Source organism: Moschus berezovskii, chromosome 20 (assembly GCF_049115385.1).
Source record: "Moschus berezovskii isolate FMDL1 chromosome 20, NW_MosBer_1.0, whole genome shotgun sequence".
NCBI classification, from domain to species: Eukaryota; Metazoa; Chordata; class Mammalia; order Artiodactyla; family Moschidae; genus Moschus; species Moschus berezovskii.
In genome coordinates, this window is record NC_142479.1 from 12,500,586 (window position 1) to 12,524,449 (window position 23,864).

At 38.4% G+C, this 23,864-nt stretch overlaps 1 protein-coding gene across 1 annotated transcript in view; it reads right to left on the reverse strand.

The window, feature by feature from the left end:
• The window catches only part of CA10 (carbonic anhydrase 10 (inactive)), a 1,015,669-nt gene that overhangs the window by 764,685 nt on the left and 227,120 nt on the right, over positions 1 to 23,864 (reverse strand). The window lies entirely within an intron of this gene.

Consider the following 23,864-nt stretch of genomic DNA (forward strand, 5'->3'; position numbering starts at 1 on the left):
TTTCTTTTCCATTTGGATGGTCTTAGTCCCTGTCTCCTGTACAATGTCACGAACCTTCATCCAGAGTTCATCAGGCACTCTATCTATCAGATCTAGTCCCTTAAATCTATTTCTCACTTCCACTGTATAATCATAAGGGATTTGATTTGGGTTATATCTGAATGGTCTAGTGGTTTCCCTACTTTCTTCAATTTAAGTCTGAATTTGGCAATAAGGAGTTCATGATCTGAGCCACAGTCAGCTCCTAGTCTTGTTTCTGCTAACTGTATAGAGCTTCTCCATCTTTGGTTGCAAAGAATATAATCAATCTGATTTTGGTGTTGACCATCTGGTGATGTCCATGTGTAGAGTCTTCTCTGGTGTTGTTGAAAGAGGGTGTTTGCTATGACCAGTGCGTTCTCTTGGCAGAACTCTATTCGCCTTTGTCCTGATTCATTCCGTGCTCGAAGGCCAAATTTGCCTGTTACTCCAGGTGTTTCTTGACTTCCTACATTTGCATTCCAATCTCCTATAATGAAAAGGACATCTTTTTTGGGTGTTAGTTCTAAAAGATCTTGTAGGTCTTCATAGAACCATTCAACTTCGGCTTCTTCAGCATTACTGGTTGGAGCATAGGCTTGGATTACTGTAATATTGTATTGTTTGCCCCTGGAAATGAATAGAGATCATTCTGTCGTTTTTGAGATTGTATCCAAGTACTGCATTTTGGACTCTTTTGTTGACCATAATGGCGACTCCATTTTTTCTAAGGGATTCCTGCCCACTGTTGTAGATTTAATGGTCATCTGAGTTAAATTCAACCATTCCAGTCCATTTTAGTTCACTGATTCCTATAATGTCTACATTCACTCTTGCCATCTAGTTTGACCAAGAGAGTTTCAGAAAAACATCTATTTCTGCTTCATTGCCTATGCCAAAGCCTTTGACTGTGTGGACCACAATAAACTGTGGAAAATTCTGAAAGAGATGGGAATACCAGATCACCTGACCTGCCTCTTGAGAAACCTGTATGCAGGTCAGTAAGCAACAGTTAGAATTGGACATGGAACAACAGACTGGTTCCAAATAGGAAAAGGAGTACATCAAGGTTTTATATTGTCACCCTGCTTATTTAACTTATATGCAGAGTACACTGCAGATGCTGATTGCAGCCATGAAATTAAAAGACGCTTGCTCCTTGGAAGGAAAGTTATGACCAACCTTGATAGTATATTAAAAAGCAGAGACATTACTTTGCCAACCAAGGTCCGTCTAGTCAAGGCAATGGTTTTTCCCGTGGTCATGTATGGATGTGAGAGTTGGACTGTGAAGAAGGCTGATCACCGAAGAATCGATGCTTTTGAACTGTGGTGTTGGAGAAGACTCTTGAGAGTCCCTTATACTGCAAGGAGATCCAACCAGTCCATTCTAAAGGAGATCAATCCTGGATGTTCATTGGAGGGACTGATGCTAAAGCTGAAACTCCAATACTTTGGCCACCTCATGAGACGAGTTGACTCACTGGAAAAGACTCTGATGCTGGGAAAGTTTGGGGGCGGGAGGAGAAGGGGACGACGGAGAATGAGATGGCTGGATGGCATCGCCGACTCTGTGGACATGAGTTTGAGTGTACTCCGGGAGTTGGTGATGGACAGGGAGGCCTGGCGTGCTGTGATTCATGGGGTCGCGGAGAGTCGGACACTACTGAGCGACTGAACTGAACTGAACTGAGAGTACATCATGAGGAACGCTGGGCTGGAAGAAGTACAAGCTGGAATCAAGATTGCCAGGAGAAATATCAGTAACCTCAGATATGCAGATGACACTACCCTTAAGTGAAAGAGGAGAATGAAAATGTTGACTTGAAGTTCAACATTCAAAAAACTAAGATCATGGCATCTGGGCCCATCATCTCATGGGAAATAGACGGAGAACAGTGGAAACCGTGTCAGAATTTATTTTTGGGGGCTCCAAAATCACTCTGGATGCTGATTGCAACCATGAAATTAAAAGACTCTTATTTCTTGGAAGGAAAGTTATGACCAACCTAGACATCATATTAAAAAGCAGAGACATTACTTTACCAACAAATGTACGTCTAGTCAAGGCTAAGGTTTTTCTAGTGGTCATGTATGGATTTGAGAGTTGGACTCTGAAGAAAGCTGATCGCCGAAGAATTGAGGCTTTTGAACTATGGTGCTGGAGAAGACTCTTGAGAGCCCCTTGGACTGTAAGGAGATCTAACCAGTCCATTCTAAAGTTGATCAGTCCTGGGTGTTCATTGGAAGGACTGATGCTAAAGCTGAAACTCCAATACTTTGGCCACCTCTCACTAGAAAAGACTCTGATGCTGCACTGATTGGGGACAGTAGGAGAGGGGACGACAAAGAATGAGATAGCTGGATGGCATCACCAACTCGATGGACATGATTGAACTTCGGGAGTTGGTGATGGACAGGGAGGCCTGGCGTGCTGTGATTCATGGGGTCGTAAAGAGTCAGACACGACTGTGCAACTGAGCTGAACTGAACTGATAGGGACATTCTACCTATAATGCTCTAAATCTATTCCTAACCACAGAAATAAATAATGAATATGAAATATATCTAAGTTCATTTATTGGTGATTTTCCATGAATAATTTATTTGATTCTCAATATCAAGTTGTGGAAGAAAGAATCAAGTTCTCCATTTGAGAAATTAGGAAACAAAAATAAAAGGAAAATAACATACATTGAAAAATCTGATGTGTCATGCACTCTCTAGACACTTCCATGTTTTCTCATATGAGTACCACAACAACTCTATATGTGTTATCTTCATGTCTTTAGTTATCGTTATTGTCATTAACTAACATATGAGAAACCTGAAGCTGAGAATATTAGGTAAGATTTTGCAAGGAGCAGGCTTTAAAGGTGGAATTTGAACTCCAAGTCTGGCTAGAACCTTAGTGTCTTGCCATTATACAACCCTTTTGCCCCTTTGTAGAAAATAAGCAGATGATATAGAATTACACTAACTTCAAAAATACCAAGGTGCTTCCACTATTCTCTTCAGGTAACATTTTAGACCATTCAACAAACTGATCTCTTCCTGATCCCTAAATACACTCTTTTTTAATCTACAGATTGTGGCACAGGCCGCTTTCCTTGCTGGGCTATGATTAACTGCTCTTTACATCTTTCAAGATTCAATTTGAGCATCATTTCCTCCTGTAATTCTTTTATCACCACCGTTTGTACTGTGGCAAACATTTCAACTCCTCAAGGATGCTCTCCAGTTTACACATCTGTTCCATGGCGCTTTCTCCTCGCTCTAATCAAGCACAAACCACACTTATAATAGTAAATTTCGATATTTATTTCTCTCACTTTGTCATTTCTGGGAAGGCAGGGGCTGCATCATGTTCATTCTGTTTCTCCAAGCTCTAGCATCGTCCCTCATCTACAAGGAGAGAGTTGGTACCTATTAAAGGAATGAGTAAATGAAACCTCTTATTTTCTGTTTAATAATTTTTAAGTTACAGTTTTAGATTGCAATTGATGGAAACACACATGAATGCTCATTAATATTCTAATTATGTTGAAGTAGAAGCTTAAGACAAGGATATGGGTCTTTGCAACTTTTGTAGAAAATAAAATGCCCAGAGTTTGCTCATTAGGGATGTAGGTACATTTAGATGCAATGACTTCATTTAAGTAAAAGTCAGAGAAAGAGACCTCACAACTGCCCTGCTTAATTTGATCAAATTTGAACTCTGTATGTTGGCACTGAGCTAATCAGATTACCATCCATTCTCTCTTCATGTACAAGGAAACTTATTCCTAAGGGAATAAACACTTCCCTCGAAATATTCAGAGAATTTACTTATAGAAAAAAAAAAAAAAAACACAACACATAAATAAGTTAGCTGTCTCTTACCAGGACCACCACTGAAAATAACATGCACATCCCAAAGGGCTGCTTCCCAGTAATATTAATAAATCAAAATATTTACTGGTGATGATTTATTTGTGGATCTTCATGCTGAAAACTCATTTATCATGTGCAATTCAATTTGCCCATCTCTATAGATCATAAAAATTCACTGTATTATGCTTCTTATGGTATAATTTAACATCTCATTTTTCAGCACCAGAATAAATCCCCGTGATTAGTATGTAATTTTCCTATGTTATTCCTTAGCAGTCAATTGCAAATGATGAATTTTATACATGCACATGTGTTATAAGAGTTAATGAAACAAATTTCTCACACCATAATTTCTTCAGTCAAGAGAATCAGATTTAGAAAAACAAAACTGCCCAGTTAACAAGAACACCAGCTGTACATTTCCAGAAAAAAGTGCAATATCTTGCTAATTCCACCAAAATTGTGATTTATATCCAATAACATGGGAAAGAAATATATATGTTTTTTCTTAGAAATTGACAGTAGAGATTTTTGGTACAACCATTCTCTGCCTTAGACATTAACAAGAGAGTTGATGCTACTGAAATAAATGACATCAAGAGCTCTGTTTCACTGGAGCAACTGTCTAAGCATCCATTACATGGATGGTCAATTCTTTATCAGACTTTCATGGTCCAGAGTAGCTATATTGGGGGAAGTGGGCATTTGACTGGCAATGTTGATGTAATATAAGATTTTGAAGAACATTTTTTTATATCCTCACAAATTAATGACTTCAGAAAATTTTCTCTAAAATATATTGGTCTCTTAGCTCTACTAACCCATACCAACTAGTCACAAAAGAAACAAACAGGGTCTGGAAAATTGTGGTCAATAAAACAGGTTAACTTTGAACATATGGATATGAAAGGAGAAGAGCGACAAATGAAAAGATAGGAAAGATGAGGGGAAACAGATTTAAGGGTTAAAGGAGAAAAAAAGGATGATAAAACAGCCCAAAAGTATAAACTTTTATCCCAGACAGAGCTTCTATGGGTCTTAGAGGTAATGCCAGATTTCAGCTTTCATTACCTGATGTAGACTCTGAAGTAATGAGTTACAGAGAGAAAAGATGCAGAAGGCACATACTCCCAAATCCCTGATCAAAAGGAAATGATAAGAGATCGTTTTCTTATCTCTAAAAGGAAAATAGCACCTGATGTGATTTCTGCTTCTCTCTAAATCCGAAATCCCATGATAGAGCTGAAAGACTACAGTGATAAACCAGTATGTTTCTGTGATGGAAACGATGAAGTGAAGTCATAATGTACAAGTTATTTTATTCTCTGTCCCATAGTCCCCAAGCAGAAATATGCAAAAAGGGAATGGCGCAAACTTGTGCCTAAAATTATGAAATATTGCAATTAAAACATTACAGAAAATATAGAGAATAATATAAAAATGGCATATCACACCACACCCAGATTTAACAAATGTTAACAATGGTAATTATTTGCAAAGATCTCTCTTTGTAAAAAAAAAAAATGCAAATTCAGTGGAAGATACATTTTCAAAAATTTTAAGTCCATTTTTCCCCTATTACAAAGGTGAGCTTCTTTATGCTTTATGTCTTTTATGATGCTTGTTCTTGAATGTTTACTACATATATGTGTATCCTTACAACAGATCCTACTTACATTTTTTTTTTTTTTAAGAATTCAGTTCAGTTCAGTTCAGTCTCTATGTCATGGCTGACTCCTTGCAATCCCATGAATCATAGCACACAAGTCCTCCCTGTCTGTCACCAACTCCCAGAGTTCACTCAAACTCATGTCCATCGAATCGGTGATGTCATCCAGCCATCTCATTCTCTGTCGTCCCCTTCTACTCATGCCCCCAATTCCTCCCAGCATCACAGTCGTTTCCAGTGAGTCATCCCTTCATATGAGGTGGCCAAAGTATTGTAGATTCAGCTTTAGCATTAGTCCTTCCAATGAACACCCAGGATTGATCTCCTTTGAAATGGACTGATTGGATCTCTTGGCAGTCTAAGGGACTCTCAAGAGTATTATCCAACAACACAGTTCAAAAAAAAAAAAAAAAGTTCAGCGATCAGCTTTCTTCACAGTCCAACTCTGACATTCATACATTCAGTTGAGTTTGGTCGCTCAGTTGTGTCCAACTCCTTGTGACCCCATGGATCACAGCACGCCAGGCTTCCCTGTCCATCACCAACTCCCAGAGTTCACTCAAATTCATGTTCATCGAGCCGGTGATGCCATCCAGCCATCTCATTCTCTGTCGTCCCCTTCTCCTCCCACCCACAATCCTTCCCAGCATCAGAGTCTTTTCCAGTGAGTCAACTCATCACATGAGGTGGCCAAAGTATTGCAGTTTCAGCTTTAGCATCAGTCCTTCAAATGAACACCCAGGACTGATCTCCTTTAGAATGGACTGGTTGGATCTTCTTGCAGTCCAAGGGACTCTCAAGAGTTTTCTCCAGCACCACAGTTCAAAAGCCTCAATTCTTCGGTGATCAGCCTTCTTCAGAGTCCAACTCTCACATCCATACATGACCACCTGAAAAACCATAGCCTTGACTAGACGGACCTTTGTTGGCATAGTAATGTCTCTGCTTTTTAATATACTATCTAGGTTGGTCATAACTTTCCTTCTAAGGAGTAAGCGTCTTTTAATTTCATGGCTGCAATCAGCATCCGCAGTGATTTTGGAGCCCAAAAAAATAAAGTCTGACACTGTTTCCACTGTTTTTCCATCTATTTCCCATGAAGTGATGGGACCAGATGCCATGATCTTTGTTTTCTGAATGTTGAGCTTCAAGCCAACCTTTTCACTCTCCTCTTTCACTTTCATCAAGAGGCCTTTGAGTTCCTCTTCACTTTCTGCCATAAGGGTGGTGTCATCTGCATATCTGAGGTTATTGATATTTCTCACGGAAGACTTGATTCCAGCTTGTGCTTCTTCCAGGCCAGTGTTCCTCATGATGTACTCTGCATGGAAATTAAATAAGCAGGGTGACAATATACAACCTTGAGTACTTCTTTTCCTATTTGGAACCAGTCTGTTGTTCCATGTCCAGTTCTGACTGTTGCTTCCTGACCTGCATACAGGTTTCTCAAAAGGCTGGGCAGGTGGTCTGGTATTCCCATCTCTTTCAGAATGTTCCACAGTTTATTGTGATCCACACAGTCAAAGGCTTTGGCATAGTCAATGAAGCAGATATAGATGGCTTTCTGGAACACTCTTGCTTTCTCCATGACCCAGCAGATGTTGCCAATTTGATCTCTGGTTCCTCTGCCTTTTCTAAAACCTGCTTGAACATCTGGGTGTTCACGGTTCACATATTGCTGAAGCCTGGCTTGGAGAATTTTGAGTATGACTTTACTAGCGTGTGAGATGAGTGCAATTGTGCGGTAGTTTGAGCATTCTTTGGCTTGCCTTTCTTTGGGATTGGAATGAAGACTGACCTTTTCCAGTCCTGTGGCCACTGCTGAGTTTTCCAAATTTGCTGGCATACATTACATAAGTATAAAACTTGTTGTTCATTCTGAAATTTGCTTTTTCACACAAGACTGATTGAGATTTATGTAAAGACATGGGTATATCTACTTCATTTAAGTTTAGTAAAGTATTGCTGAAAAAGTATATCTTTTCTAAAAATGCCATGGCAATTCCTGGACTGTCTTAGAATTTTGATTAAAATATTATTGAATTAATTCATCTGGGAAAAATTAGCTTCTTTATAATACTACCTCTTGTCATTCATATACCTTGTAATTATTTCCCTTTCATCTAATTTTTTAAATCATATTTTGTTTCTGTTTTTTTTTTTGTTTGTTTTTGTTGGTAAATGTCCTCCACATGTTATATACGTAATAATAGGTTCCTTATGGTCATTGCTGTGAGTGGTACTCTTTTCCCCTTATTCTGTTCTCCATTTTGCTATGGCTGAAGAACAAACATACTTTCAATTTTTGCATATTCTTAAGGAAATCTGTGAAATACTCTTTTAAGAGTTTGGCTATATCACAATAAAATATTTTTTTTTTCCGCCTCTTCTCTGTACTTTCTATTTGTATTTATTTTTCATTCTTTATTTATTCATTTGTGACTGAGACTTCTAGTAATAACTTAAATGTCAGAAGTGGCACTACTATTAATGCAAATATTTTTAACGTATTTTCCATAATTAATGTATTTGATATAAGGCCTTGGTAGATGCCTTCCAACAGATTAAGAAAATTTTATTTCATCCCTATTTCTCATCCATAATATTTGCTAAATGTTAAAATCTAAAAGATTTTTCCCGTTTGTATTGAGAAGTCAATGTAGTTTAAAAGAAAAAAAAAAATCAACGGAGGTTAATTTTATTCCTTAGTTTTTGAAGGAATCTCCATATTGTTCTCCATATTGGCTATATCAGTCTACAGTCCCATCAACAGTGCAAGAGGGTTCCCTTTACTCTACATCCTCTCCAGCATTTATTGCTTATACATTTTTTGATGATGGCCATTCTCCCCACTGTGAGGTGATACCTCATTGTAGTTTTGATATGCATTTCTCTAATGAGAGATGCACTAAAGATGACAGTAAATTTGGAAAATACTGCACTCAATGTGCCAGCAAAATTAGAAAACTCAGCAGTGGCCACAGGACTGGAACAGGTCAGTTTTCATTCCAATCCCAAAGAAAGATAATGTCAAAGAATGTTCAAAAAATCACGCAATTGCAGTCATCTCATATGCTAGCAGGTAATGCTCAAAATTCTCCAAGTCAGGCTTCAACAGTATCTGAACCATGAACTTCCAGATGTTCAAGCTGGATTTAGAAAAGGTAGAGGAATCAGAGATCAAATTGCCAACATCTTTTGCAACATCAAAAAATCAAGAGAGCTCCAGCAAAACACCTACTTCTGCTTTATTGACAGTGCCAAAGCTTTTGACTGTGTGAATTACAACAAACTGTGGAAAATTCTCAAATAGATTGGAATACCAGACCACATTATCTGCCCCCTGATAAGTCCGTATGCAGGTCCAGAAGTAAATGGTATGAACCAGACATGGAACAACAGACTGGTTCCAAATTGGGAAAGAAGAAGCTTTGGAGTTTATATTGTTACCTTGCTTATTTAACTTTTATGCAGAGTACACCATGCAAAGTGCTGAGCTGGATGAAGCACAGGCACAATCAAGATTCCCAGAAGAAATACCAATAACCTCATATACAAAGATGGCACCACTGTTATGGAAGAAAGTGAAAAAGAACTAAAGAGTATCTTGACGATAGTGAAAGAGAAGAGTGAAAAAATTACCTTAAATTTAACATTCAGAAAACTAAGATCATGGCATCTGGTCCCATCACTTCACGGCAAATATATGGGGAAATAATGGAAACGATGAGAGATTTCATATTCTTGGGCTCAAAAATTACTCCAGATAGTGACTGCAGCCATGAAATCCAAAGATGAAATCCCCAAGATAAATCCACGCACCTATGGACACCTTATCTTTGACAAAGGAGGCAAGAATATTCAATGGAGAAAAGACAATCTCTTTAACAAGTGGTGCTGGGAAAACTCGTTAACCACTTGAAAAAGAATGAAACTAGGACACTCCCTAACACCATACACAAAATAAACTCAAATGGATTAAAGATCTAAATGTAAGACCAGAAAACATAAAACTCCTAGAGGAGAACATAGGCAAAACACTGTCTGACATAAATCACAGCAGGATCCTCCATGACCCACCTCCAAGAACATTGGAAATAAAAGCAAAAATAAACAAATGAGACCGAATTAAAATTAAAAGCTTCTGCACAGCAAAGGAAACTATAATCAAGGTGAAAAGACATCCTTCAGAATGGGAGAAAATAATAGCAAATGAAGCAACTGACAAGGAATAAATCTCAAAAATATACAAGCAACTCCTGCAGCTCAATTCCAGAAAACTAAGTGACCCAGTCAAAAAATGGGCCAAAAAACTAAACAGACATTTCTCCAAAGAAGACATACAGATGGCTAACAAACACTTGAAAAGATGCTCAACATCACTCATTATCAGAGAAATGCAAATCAAAACCACAATGAGGTACCATTTCACGCCAGTCAGAATGGCTGCTATCCAAAAGTCTACATGCAATAAATGCTGGAGAGGGTGTGGAGAAAAAGGAACCCTCTTACACTGTTGGTAGGAATGCAACCTAGTACAGCCAGTATGGAGAACAGTGTGGAGATTCCTTAAAACCTGGAAATAGAAGTGCCATACGACACAGCAATCCCACTCCTGGACATACACACTGAGGAAACCAGAATTGAAAGAGGCACATGTACTCTAATGTTCATCGCAGCACTGTTTATAATAGCCAGGACATGGAAGCAACTAGGTGTCCATTTGCAGACTAATGGATAAGAAAGCTGTAGTACATATACAAAATAGAGTACTAGTCAGCAATGAAAAAGAATACATTTGAATCAGGTCTAATGAGGTGGATGAAACTGGAGCCTATTATACAGAGTGAAGTAAGCCAGAAAGAAAAACACCAGTACAGTATACAAATACATATATATGGAATTTAGAAAGATTGTAACAATAACCTTGTATACGAGACAGCGAAAGAGACACAGATGTAATGAACAGTCTTTGGGACTCTGTGGGAGAGGGCAAGGGTGGAATGATTTGGGAGAATGGCAATGAAACATGTATATTATCATATGTGAAATGAATCACCAGTCCAGGTTTAATGCCTGATACAGCGTGCTGGGGGCTGGTGCACTGGGATGACCCAGAGGTATGAGATGGGGAGGGAGGTGGGAGGGGGGTTCAAGATGGGGAACACATGTACACCTGGGGCAGATTCAGGTGAATGTATGTCAATTTATGTCAATAAAAAAACCAGTACAATATTGTAAAGTAATTAGCCTCCAATTAAAATAAATAAATTAAAAAAAAAATAGTTATGACCAACCTAGACAGCACATTAAAAAGTAGTGACTTTACTTTGCCTGCAAAGGTCCATCTAGTCCAAACCACCTAGTCATGGTTTTCAAGTGGTCATGTATGAATATGAGAGTTGGACTATAAAGAAATCTGAGCACCAAAGAATTGATGCTTTTGTACTCTGGGGTTGGAGGAGACTCTTGAAAGTCCCTTGGACAGCAAGGATATCAAACCATTCCATCCTAAAGAAAATCAGTCCTGAATATTCATTGGAAGGACCGATGCTGGAGTTGAAACTCCAATACATTGGCCACGTGATGTGAAGAACTGACTCACTGGAAAAGACCCTAATGCTGGGAAACATTGAATGCAGGAGGAGAAGGGGACAATGGAGGATGAGATGGTAAGATGGCATCACTGACTCGAAGGACATAAGTTTGAGTAAGCTCTGGGAGTTGGTGATGGACAGGGAAGTCTGTTGTGCTGCAGTCCGTGGGGTTACAAAGAGTCGGACAGAACTGAGTGATGAACTGAACTGAGCTGAGTAAGGAGGGATGTTGAGGTTGCTTTCATGTGTTTGTTGGCTATCTGTATATCTTCTTTGCTGAAATGTCTCTTTAGGTCTTCTGCCTATTTTGGATTCGGTTGTTTATTTTTCTTATATTGAGATTCATGAGCTACTTGTGTATTTCGGAGATTAATCCTTGGTCAGTTGCTTCACTTGCAATTATTTTCTCTGAGTTTGAGGGTTGTCTTTTCATCTTGTTTGTAGTTTCCACATGATCTACCAATCCCACTACTGGGCATATACTCTAAGAACGACATAATTCAAAATGACTTTTGTTCTTCAAAGTTCACTGCATAAATATTTGCAATAGTCAGGACATGTAAGCAACCCAGATGGCCATCAACAGATGAATGGATAAAGACGATTTGATACATATATTCAGTGGAATATTACTCAGCCATAAAAGAAACAAATTTGAATCAATTGAACTGAGGTGGATGAACATAAAGCTATAGTGAAGTAAGTCGGAGAGAGAAAAATAAATATCATTTATTAATGCACGTATATGGAATCTAGAAAAATGGTGAAAGTCACTCAGTAGTGTTTGACTCTTTGAATCCCCATATAACGGTACAGTCCATGGAATTCTCTATGCCAGAATACTGGAGTGGGTGTTGTTACCTTCTCCAGGCACTGATTAACCAATTTTCAGGGCAGGAATAGAGACAATGATGTAGAGAATGGAAGTGTAGGCACAGCAGAGGAAGGAAAGGGTGGAATGAATTGAGGGAGTAACACTGAAATATACACATTACCACATGTAACATTGATAACTAGCGGGGAGTTTCATTTAAAACAGAGAACTCAGCCTGGTGCTCTGTGACAACCTGGGTTAGATGGGGTGGGGAGGAAGGTTTAAGAGGGAGGGGTTATATATATACTTATAACTGATTCATATTGTACAGAAGAAGTGAGCACAATACTGTAAAGCAATTATGCTCCAATTAAAATAAATAAATAAATAAATGAAGAGAAGTACACTGAGGTGATTTTTGTAATATTGGCCCACCATTACTTTTCTGGACAAAAATGACTTTAAATGTAATACACAGTATTTTAAATATTATGTTGAATTTAGGGAGGAACAAGATGGCGGAGGAATAGGACGGCGAGACTACTCTCTCCTCCACAAATTCATCAAAAGAACATTTGAACGCGGAGTAAAGTCCACAAAACAACTACTGAATGCTGGCAGAGGACGTCAGGCACCCAGAAAAGCAGCCCATTGTCTTCGAAAGGAGGTAGGAAAAAACATAAAAGATAAAAAGCGAGACAAAAGAAGTAAGGACGGAGCTCCGTCCCAGGAAGGGAGGCTTTAAAAAGAGAGAAGGTTCCAAACACCAGGAAACACTCTCACTGGCAAATCTATGGCAAGACTTGGAAGATCAGAGGGCCACATAACCCAATTTTTTTTTTTTAAGGTTTTTTAAAACCCACAGACTACCCGCCAAACGGTAACTCCCAGCGGAGAAGCAGCGCAGACGCCTGCATACGCCATTAGCAAGCGGGGGCTGGGCAGGGAGGAGCCGGCTGAACTGCTTAGAGAGAGGACTGGGCTTGAATGCCGCGAGAACAATTTGAGAGAACTGGGGAGAGCAAAGCAGACTGTGGGATAGCTTCCCCACAAAAAGGCAGAAAGCTCTAACCTAAAACTTGGCCAGCCCGGCACACAGAATAAAGGACTGAGCAGAGCGAGCCGGCTGCGGCTGGCCCATCCCCCATCCTCCGCCGAGACAGGCAGGGAGTGCAGCCAGAGCCGGAGCGGGCAACCGTGGCCCCAGAAAGGCATCTGATACAAACTGCAGACAGGCTTGTTGCTAATCAGGACTTCTTGGGCTCGGGCCGGTCGATATCCTTCTGAGAAGGTGCGCCAGTTGTACACCCAGAAAACTGAGTGGCGGGGACTGGGGAGGCGATAAGTCGCAGAGACAGCTCTCGCCAAACACCTGGTCCCCTGAACTTCTCAGACCAGGGAAGGCACAAAACGCAGGCCCAACCAAGTCTGCGCCTTTGTGGAGTAGCTGAGAACCTGAACTTGAGCCGCTCAGACCTGGGAAGTGCATACACCCGGCACCGGCCTCGGACAGTTCCCGGCAGAGCAACCTAGAGCCTGTGCAGTGTAGACTGGGACAGCATACGTGCTGTGAGCGGGGGCAAACCCAGTGTGGCCGAGACACTGTGAGCACTCCCCACAGACGCCAGAGATATTCGTCTCCTGCGTTCCTCCCTTCCTAGAACAGGACTGAACAACTGAGCCTTAAAAAGTGTCCACCCACCCCCTATTATCAGGGAGGAAATTAGACACTGAAGAGACCAGCAAACAGAAGCTAAAACAGAGGGAACCACCTTGGAAATGACAGACAGAGACGTCTAGAGGCTACTCCAAGAATAAGACCAAAAACCAGAGGCAAGAGGCTTAAGCCCGAATCCTGAGAACATCAGAGAACTCCTGACTCCAGGGAACATTAATAGATAGGAGCTCATCATACGTCTCCATACCTACACTAAAACCAAGCACCACCCAAGGGTCAACAAGTTCCAGAGCAAGACATACCACGCAAATTCTCCAGTAACACAGGAAACTAGCCCTGAGCTTCAATATACAGGCTGCCCAAAGTCACTCCAAACCCAATGACATCTCATAACTCATTACTGGACACTTCATTGCACTCCAGAGAGAACAAATCCAGCTCCACGCACCAGAACACCGACACAAGCTTCTGTAACCAGGGAACCTTGACAAGTCACCTGTCCAACCCCACACACAATGAGGAAACTACATAATAAAGAGAACTCCACAAACTGCCAGAAGAGGGAAAGGCCACCCCAAGCAAAGCATTATAAGCAAGATGAAGAGGCAGAGAAATACCCAGCAAGTAAAGGAACAAGATAAATGCCCATCAACACAAACAAAAGAGGAAGATATAGGGAATCTACCTGATAAAGAATTTCGAATTTTGATGGTGAAAATGATTCAAAATCTTGAAAGCAAAATGGAGTTACAGATAAATAACCTGGAGAAAAAGATTGAGAAGATGGAAGAAAGGTTTAATAAGGACTTAGAGGAAATAAAAAAGAGTCAATATACAATGAATAATGCAATAGATGAGATCAGAAACACTCTGGAAGGGACAAACAGTAGAATAACAGAGGCAGAAGACAGGATAAGCGAGTTAGAAGATAGAATTGTAGAAATAAATGAAACAGAGAGGAAAAAAGAAAAACAAATTAAAAGAAATGAGAACAATATTAGAGACCTCTGGGACAATGTTAAACGCTCCAACATTCGAATCATAGGAATCCCAGAAGAAGAAGACAAAAAGAAAGACCATGAAAGAATACTTGAGGAGATAATAGTTGAAAACTTCCGTAAAATAGGGAAAGAAATAATCACCCAAGTCCAAGAAACCCAGAGAGTCCCCAACAGGATAAACCCAAGGCGAAATACTCCAAGACACATATTAATCAAATTAACAAAGATCAAACACAAAGAACAAATATTAAAAGCAGCAAGGGAAAAACAGCAAATAACACACAAGGGGATTCCCATAAGGATAACAGCCGAACTTTCAACAGAAACTCTTCAGACCAGGAGGGAATGGCAAGACATACTTAAAGTGATGAAAGAAAATAACCTACAGCCCAGACTACTGTACCCAGCAAGGATTTCATTCAAATATGAAGGCGAAATCAAAAGCTTTACAGACAAGCAAAAGCTGAGAGAATTCAGCATTACCAAACCAACTCTCCAACAAATGCTAAAGGATCTTTTCTAGACAGGAAACACAGAAAGGGTGTATAAACTCGAACCCAAAGCAATAAAGAAAATGGCTACAGGATTGTACTTATCAATAATTACCTTAAACGTAAATGGGTTGAATGCCCCAACCAAAAGACAAAGGCTGGCTGAATGGATACAAAAACAAGACCCCCATATATGTTGTCTGCAAGAGACCCACCTCAAAACGAGGGACACACACAGACTGAAAGTGAAGGCCTGGAAAAAGATATTCCATGCAAATAGACACCAAAAAAAGCAGGAGTAGCAATACTCATATCAGATAAAATAGACTTTAAAACAAAGGCTGTGAAAAGAGACAAAGAAGGAAACTACATAATGATCAAAGGATCAATCCAAGGTGAAGATATAACAATTATAAATATTTATGCACCCAACATAGGAGCACCGCAATATGTAAGACAATTACTAACAAGTATGAAAAGGGAAATTTACAATAATGCAATAATAGTGGGAGATTTTAATACCCCACTTACATCTATGGATAGATCAACTAAACAGAAAATTAACAAGGAAACACAAACTTTAAATGATACAATAGACCAGTTAGACCTAATAGATATCTACAGGACATTTCACCCCAAAACAAGGAATTTTACCTTTTTCTCAAGCGCACACGGAACCTTTTCCAGGATAGATCACACCCTGGGCCATAAATCTAGCCTTGGAAAATTCAAAAAAGTTGAAATCATTCCATGCATCTTTTCTGACCACAATGCAGTAAGATTAGATCTCAATAACAAGAGAAAAACTATTAAAAATGCCAACATATGGAGGCTGAACAACACACTGCTGAATAATGAACAAATCATAGAAGAAATCAAAAGAGAAATCAAAAGAGAATTCAAAATATGCATAGAAATGAATGAAAATGAAAACACAACAACCCAAAACCTCTGGGACACTGTAAAAGCAGTGCTAAGGGGCAAGTTCATAGCAATAGAGGCACACTTCAAGAAACAAGAAAAAAGTCAACTAAATAACTTAACTCTACATCTAAAGCAACTAGAAAAGGAAGAAATGAAGAACCCCAGGGTCAGTAGAAGGAAAGAAATTGTAAAAATTAGGGCAGAGATAAATGCAAAAGAAACAAAAGAGACCATAGCAAAAATCAACAAAGCCAAAAGCTGGTTCTTTGAGAAGGTAAATAAAATTGACAAACCGCTAGCCAGACTTATCAAGAAACAAAGGGAGAAGAACCAAATCAATAAAATTAGAAATGAAAATGGAGAGATCACAACTGACAAAACAGAAATACAAAGGATTATTAGAGAATACTATCAGCAATTATATGGCAATAAAATGAATAACCTGGAAGAAATGGACAAATTCCTAGAAAAGTACAACTTTCCAAAACTGAACCAAGAAGAAATAGAAAATCTGAACCGACCCATCACAAGCACGGAACTAGAGGCTGTAATCAGGAATCTTCCAGCAAACAAAAGCCCAGGTCCAGACGGCTTCACAGCCGAATTCTACCAAAAATTTAGAGAAGAGCTAACACCTATTCGACTCAAACTCTTCCAGAAAATTGCTGAGGAAGGGAAACTTCCAAACTCATTCTATGAGGCCACTATCACCCTAATCCCAAAACCTGGTAAAGACCCCACACAAAAAGAAAACTACAGGCCAATATCACTGATGAACATAGATGCAAAAATCCTTAACAAAATTCTAGCAATCAGAATCCAACAACATATTAAGAAGATCATACATCATGACCAAGTGGGCTTTATCCCAGGAATGCAAGGATTCTTCAATATCCACAAATCAATCAACGTAATACACCACATTAACAAACAGAAAAATAAAAATCATATGATTATCTCAATAGATGCAGAGAAAGCCTTTGACAAAATTCAACATCCATTTATGATAAAAACTCTCCAGAAAGTGGGAATAGAAGGGACATACCTCAACATAATAAAAGCTATATATGACAAACCCACAGCAAACATTATCCTCAATGGTGAAAAACTGAAAGCATTTCCCCTAAAGTCAGGAACAAGACAAGGGTGCCCACTCTCACCACTACTCTTCAACATAGTTCTGGAAGTTTTGGCCACAGCAATCAGAGCAGAAAAAGACATAAAAGGAATACAAATTGGAAAAGAAGAAGTAAAACTTTCACTGTTCGCTGATGACATGATCCTCTACACAGAAAACCCTAGAGACTCTACCAGAAAACTACTAGAGCTAATCAATGATTACAGTAATGTTGCAGGATATAAAATCAACACACAGAAATCCCTTACATTCCTATACACTAATAATGAGAAAATAGAAAGAGAAATTAAGGAAACTATTCCATTCACTGTTGCAACGAAAAGAATTAAATACTTAGGAATATATCTACCTAAGGAAACAAAAGACTTGTACATAGAAAACTATAAAACACTACTGAAAGCAATCAAAGAGGAAACTAATAGATGGAGAAATATACCATGCTCATGGATTAGAAGAATAAATATTGTAAAAATGAGTATACTATCCAAAGTAATTTATACATTCAATGCAATCCCTATCAAGCTACCAACGATCTTTTTCACAGAACTAGAACAAATAATCTCACAATTTGTATGGAAATACAACAAACCTCGAATAGCCAAAGCAATCTTGATGAAGAAAAATGGAACTGGAGGAATTAACCTGCCGGACTTCAGGCTCTACTACAAAGCCACAGTCATCAAGACAGTATGGTACTGGCATCAAGACAGAAATATAGATCAATGGAACAAAATAGAAAGCCCAGAGATAAATTCACGCACCTATGGACACCTTATCTTTGACAAAGGAGGCAAGAATATAAAATGGAGAAAAGACAGTCTCTTTAACAAGTGGTGCTGGGAAAACTGGTCAGCCACTTGTAAAAGAATGAAACTAGAACACTTCCTAACACCATACACAAAAATAAATTCAAAATGGATTAGAGAGCTAAATTTAAGACCAGAAACTATAAAACTCCTACAGGAAAACGTAGGCAAAACACTCTCCGACATAAATCACAGCAGGATCCTCCATGACCCACCTCCCAGAATATTGGAAATAAAAGCACAAATAAACAAATGGTACCTAATTAAAATCAAAAGCTTCTGCACAGCAAAGGAAACTATAAGCAAGGTGAAAAGACAGCCTTCAGAATGGGAGAAAATAATAGCAAATGAAGCAACTGATAAAGGATTAATCTCCAAAATATACAAGCAGCTCCTGCAGCTCAATTCCAGAAAAATAAATGACCCAATCAAAAAATGGGCCAAAGAACTAAACAGACATTTCTCCAAAGAAGACATACAGATGGCTAACAAACACATGAAAAAATGCTCAACATCCCTCATAATCAGAGAGATGCACATCAAAACCACAATGAGATACCATTTCACACCTTTCAGAATGGCTGCTATCCAAAAGTCTACATGCAATAAATGCTGGAGAGGATGTGGAGAGAAAGGAACCCTCTTACACTGTTGGTGGGAATGCAAACTAGTACAGCCACTATGGAGAACAGTGTGGAGATTCCTCAAAAAAACTGGAAATAGAACTGCCATATGATCCAGCAATCGCACTCCTGGGCATACACAGCGAGGAAACCAGAATTGAAAGAGACACATGCACTCCAATGTTCATTGCAGCACTGTTTATAATAGCCAGGACATGGAAACAACCTAGATGTCCATCTGCAGACGAATGGATAAGAAAGCTTTGGTACATATACACAATGGAGTATTATTCAGCGATTAAAAAAAATACATTTGAATCAGTTCTAATGAGGTGGATGAAACTGGAGCCTATTATACAGAGTGAAGTAAGCCAGAAAGAAAAACAGCAATACAGCATACTAACGCATATATATGGAATTTAGAAAGATGCAAATGATAACCCTGTATACGAGACAGCAAAAGAGATACAGATGTATAGATCAGTCTTTGGGACTCTGTGGGAGAGGGTGAGGGTGGGATGATTTGTGAGAATGTCATTGAAACACGTATGTTGTCATATGTGAAATGAATCACTAGTTCAGGGTCAATGCATGTTATAGGATGCTCGGAGCGGGTATGCGGGGATGACCCAGAGGGAGGATAAAGGGAGGAGGGATGTGGGAGGGGGGTTCAGGAGGGGGAACTTATGTAAACCCGGGGCGAATTCATGTCAATGTATGGCAAAACCAACCAATATAATATTGTAAAATAATTTGCCTCCAATAAAAAATAAATTAATTACAAAAAAAATAAATATTATGTTGAATTTAATATGCTAATTTTAAGATTTTGCATATGTGATCATACCTGAAAAGAGCTTATACTGTCTTTTCTGTTTTTATTTGATTTGGGTGTTGATATTTTTTATCCTCACATTAGTTGCACAGTTTTCCTTATTTTTCTATTTTCTGGTACAGTTTGTATCATATGGGAATTATTTATAGTCATAAATCCATTTATCTCTGTAAGTTTCTATGAAAACATTTCTGTAATGGTTACTGGTTCATTTTTAAGTATATCTAACTACTTCTATTTTTCTAGAAAGCTCTCCGGTTCCTAAAATTTTAAGTAACTGACTGAAAGAGTATCATATTTTTCTCATGTCTCCACTATATCTACAGTTACATTACTTTTTCATTATTCATAATATATATTTGTGCAGTCTCTCTTATTTTTTAATCATTCTTGCTTCTTTATGTGGTAATACAATCTGGTTTGTTTATTTTTTTAAAGGGTCAGTTTTGATTTTGCTGATCATCTTTTGTTTTTTTCCTATTTCATTACTGCTTGTTTCCAGAGGATTCCTTTGCAAGACTATAAAACACTTGAGGTAGGAGAATGCAAGGGAAGTCAGTAAAATAAAAAAAAAAAAAGATTTGCATACATTCAATGTGCATTGAAAATAACAGAGAAAACTAAAACAAAATTTTAAATGAGAATACTGCAAATCCTTGACTAGATAAAAATACAATGTTTGTTGTTTAGTCACTAAGTCGTGACCAACTCGTGCATCCCATTGGACTGTAGCCCACCAGGCTCCTCTGTCCATGGGATTCCCCAGGCAAGAATACTCGAGTGGGTTGCCATTTCCTTCTCAAAAAAGTACAATAAGAATTATTTTTATTAAAAAGATAAAGCTTTAAACAAAAATCACTAGGAAGTTGGGAGTGCAAAAAGTGTTTAACGCATGACTGTATTCTGTAGGTAACAAGAGTGTGTATGAGTGTGAGATCAGCCACTCAGTCGTATCTGACTGTTTGTGACCCCATGGACTGTAGTCTGCCAGGCTCCTCTGTTCACGGAATTTTACAGGCAAGAATACTGGAGTGGGTTGCCATTTCCTTCTCCAGGGGATCTTCCTGACCCAGAGATTGAATCCACAGCTCTTGGGTCTCCTGAATTGGCAGGAGGATTCTTTGTGCCACCTGGGAAGCCCTTTTACATTTTATATATGTTAAAAATTAAAGGGATGATTTTGTGTAAACCTCTCAAATTTCTACTTTTATATTTTTTGTTATTGCCAGGTGTTTGAAGCAGAAAGAGGTGCTCAAAAGAGGGTGAATGAAGGTGGGATGATTTGAGAGAATGGCATTGTAGCATGTATATTATCATATGTGAAATGATACAGGATGCTTGGGGCTGGTGCACGGGGATGACCTGGAGGGAGGATATTTGGAAGAGGGAGGTGGGAGGGTGGTTCAAGAGGTGGAACACATGTACACCCCGGGCAGATTCGTGTCAATGTATGGCAAAACCAACCAATATATTAATGTAATTTGCCTCCAATTAAAAAATAAATAAATAAAAATATGAAATAACAATGTTATCTAAACTAGAAATCAAGTAGCAGACACTATTTGAAGTTTCAAATCTTCCATATTTCCTTCCTACTTAAAGAAATTATGAAAGATACTCTCATTAGAATTTGTTTCTTCTAACTTACTAAATTAAAAATTACTAAATTAAATTTAAATATGAATGTGGTGGCATTCTTGAGTTTATTTCTTACTCATGCTTTTGCATAGCCTTCTCTAAATCGAAGAATTGATGCCCCTTTCTACTTTGGTCCACACACTTTCACTTTTCCCCAGTTTCCACCTGAACATTAAACTGAGGGCTCCTATGAGACAGAAAATGCTTCTTATATTTTTTTTCTTCTAGGACCTAGTACAGTTCTTAGCTGCTGCTGCTGCTGCTAAGTCACTTCAGTCGTGTCTGACTCTGTGTGACTCCATAGACGGAAGCCCACCAGGCTCCCCTGTCCATGGGATTCTCCAGGCAAGAACACTGGAGTGGGTTGCCGTTTCCTTCTCCAATGTGTGAAAGTGAAAAGTGAAAGTGAAGTAGCTCAGTCATGTCCAACCGTTAGCGACCTCATGGACTGCAGCCTACCAGGCTCCTCCATCCATGGGATTTTCCAGGCAAGAATACTGGAGTGGCTTGCCATTACCTTCTCCGATAGTTCTTAGCACAGAGTACTAAATGAATGTTTCTTGTACAGATAAAAGTGTGTCATTTTGCCATTAATGTTAGTCTACCTCTTCTCTAAACATCTGAAGCGTAGACCATAAAACACAAGTCTAAATCCTACTCCTTCAAGAATCAGTCATTTTCTATTACATAGCTTTCCTCTATACTCCCAATTGTAAAATTTCTTTCCTCTTTTGATTTGTAATGTGGATTAATCTCTCTCCTTTGTGCCATATTATTTTCTATGGTATAGGTCAGTGATTTACATAGGACTGTAAAACTCTCTTATCCCAGGATCTAATTTGTGTTTTATATGTAGCAAAGCAAATTATAAATATTTACTGAATAAACAGTTTAAAATATAAATTTTAAACACTGAATTTTCCATTTCACTATTTAATCACTATCTTTACTAGGCCTGCATTGTTTTCTGAGCTATGCTTTTTACATATTACTTGGTGATAAGACATCCTGTGGGTATTAAATGTTATTTTTCTTCTCTAATTGACTTCTCAATACTGGCTTGTAGCAAGGAAACAGACACAATTGTCTAGCTTTTAGAGGATCTCTAAAGCAATGGTGGAATGTAATTTATAAAAACATTACTGAATTTATAATTTTGAGGTATTTAATTTTAGAGGGACAAGAAAGGTTTATAATTCAAAATATATTTTAAAGCAAAATATTAAACCACTTATATAATTTATATGTATTATTCAAGAGGTATTTATTAATACTTTTGATCCAGAAAAAATGTAAGTTGTCTCATTTCAATTAGATTTAATAAAACTTACATCACCAAATGAAATCTTAAATTTATTCTACCATTAGATACATAAAGTTTAAGTTCTATGATCAGAAAATTAAGTCACTTTTCAGTACATTTGCTGTAGAAAATGATGAGACATGGCATACCAAGTAAAATGATACAAATGCATAAGTAGTAGGGTCAGGAAGACTAAGGTTCCTGTCCTCTGGTGGTCAACTACCCACCTGGGAAAGTTGCTTAAATTCAGATTTTGCAAATTGTGTGTTACAGAAAAATATGCAATACTCCTAACACTTATTATGTACCTACCATTTATATTATAATCTGTAGTCATTTATCATGACCATTTATCATTATATTTATCATGACAGTGATGATAATTTTCCACTAAGTCATCTTGAATAAAGATCACAGGATCAGGCCTCAAAATTTAGACTCGAGTTTCTGCTTTAAGTGGAAGTAAGTAGTTTGTTTCTAAGATCATGAAAAATGCTCTAGTGCAAGTACTTTGGGTAATTTTAAAAATTACATTATCATTGGCTTTGGCATTAGTTCATTATAGCCGATCATGATAAGGTAGAATAGTTAATCATAACAAAAAGTCAAAATTTTAATTTAGTTATATTAACCAATATATAAAGCATGAGATAATTTATTAAAACAAATGAGAAAAAAAATTGTATACTTTGCAAAAGTACATTTAGATTTTTCTGCTTTTCTTCCTCCCCTTCCCTCTCTCCATCTTCTTTTCTCTTCCCTCTCCTCCCTCTTAGTCATCTCTTTTCTTCTCCTCCTCCTCTTTCTTTTCCCCACTCCTCCCGCTTCCCATGTGGCACAGTGGTAAAGAATCTGCCTCCCAATGCAAGAGACTCAAGAGACTCAGGTTTGATCCCTGGGTCTGGAGATGTCCTGGAAGAGGAAATGGCACTCACTCCATTCCTTTCTAGAAAATTCCATGGACAGACGAGCCTTGTGGGCTATAGTCTTTGGGGTCACAAAGAATCAGACATGACTGAGCGTGCACCCACACCCCTCCCCAGTCCTCCTCCTAATCATTTGCCCTTCTCCTCCACTATATTTAAAATGTCTGTAACATGGGATAGCTGTTTTCACACTTTATAATGGAAAGGTAGTGAAATAAATGTCCTACGACAAGGACTACGCATATTGTAAGTGACATGACCCAGGAAAATCTACAGGGGATTAGAATACAGAAAAAGGACTATAGATTTGTAGGGAAGGCAATCTTCAAGGGAGCAGAGACCAGAAGCATATGATGATAGAGAAATGACTTAGCAATAATGGAATAGCAAAGTGGAAATTAAAAAACTATTCAGCATCGTTTTCCCAGTAACTAGCCCCAAGGGTACAGCTGTGAACACAGCTTCAGTGTCTTCCAGGGTCATAAAGACAGAAGTGCCTATGAGGACTGACAAGACTGAAGGCAAGCTCAC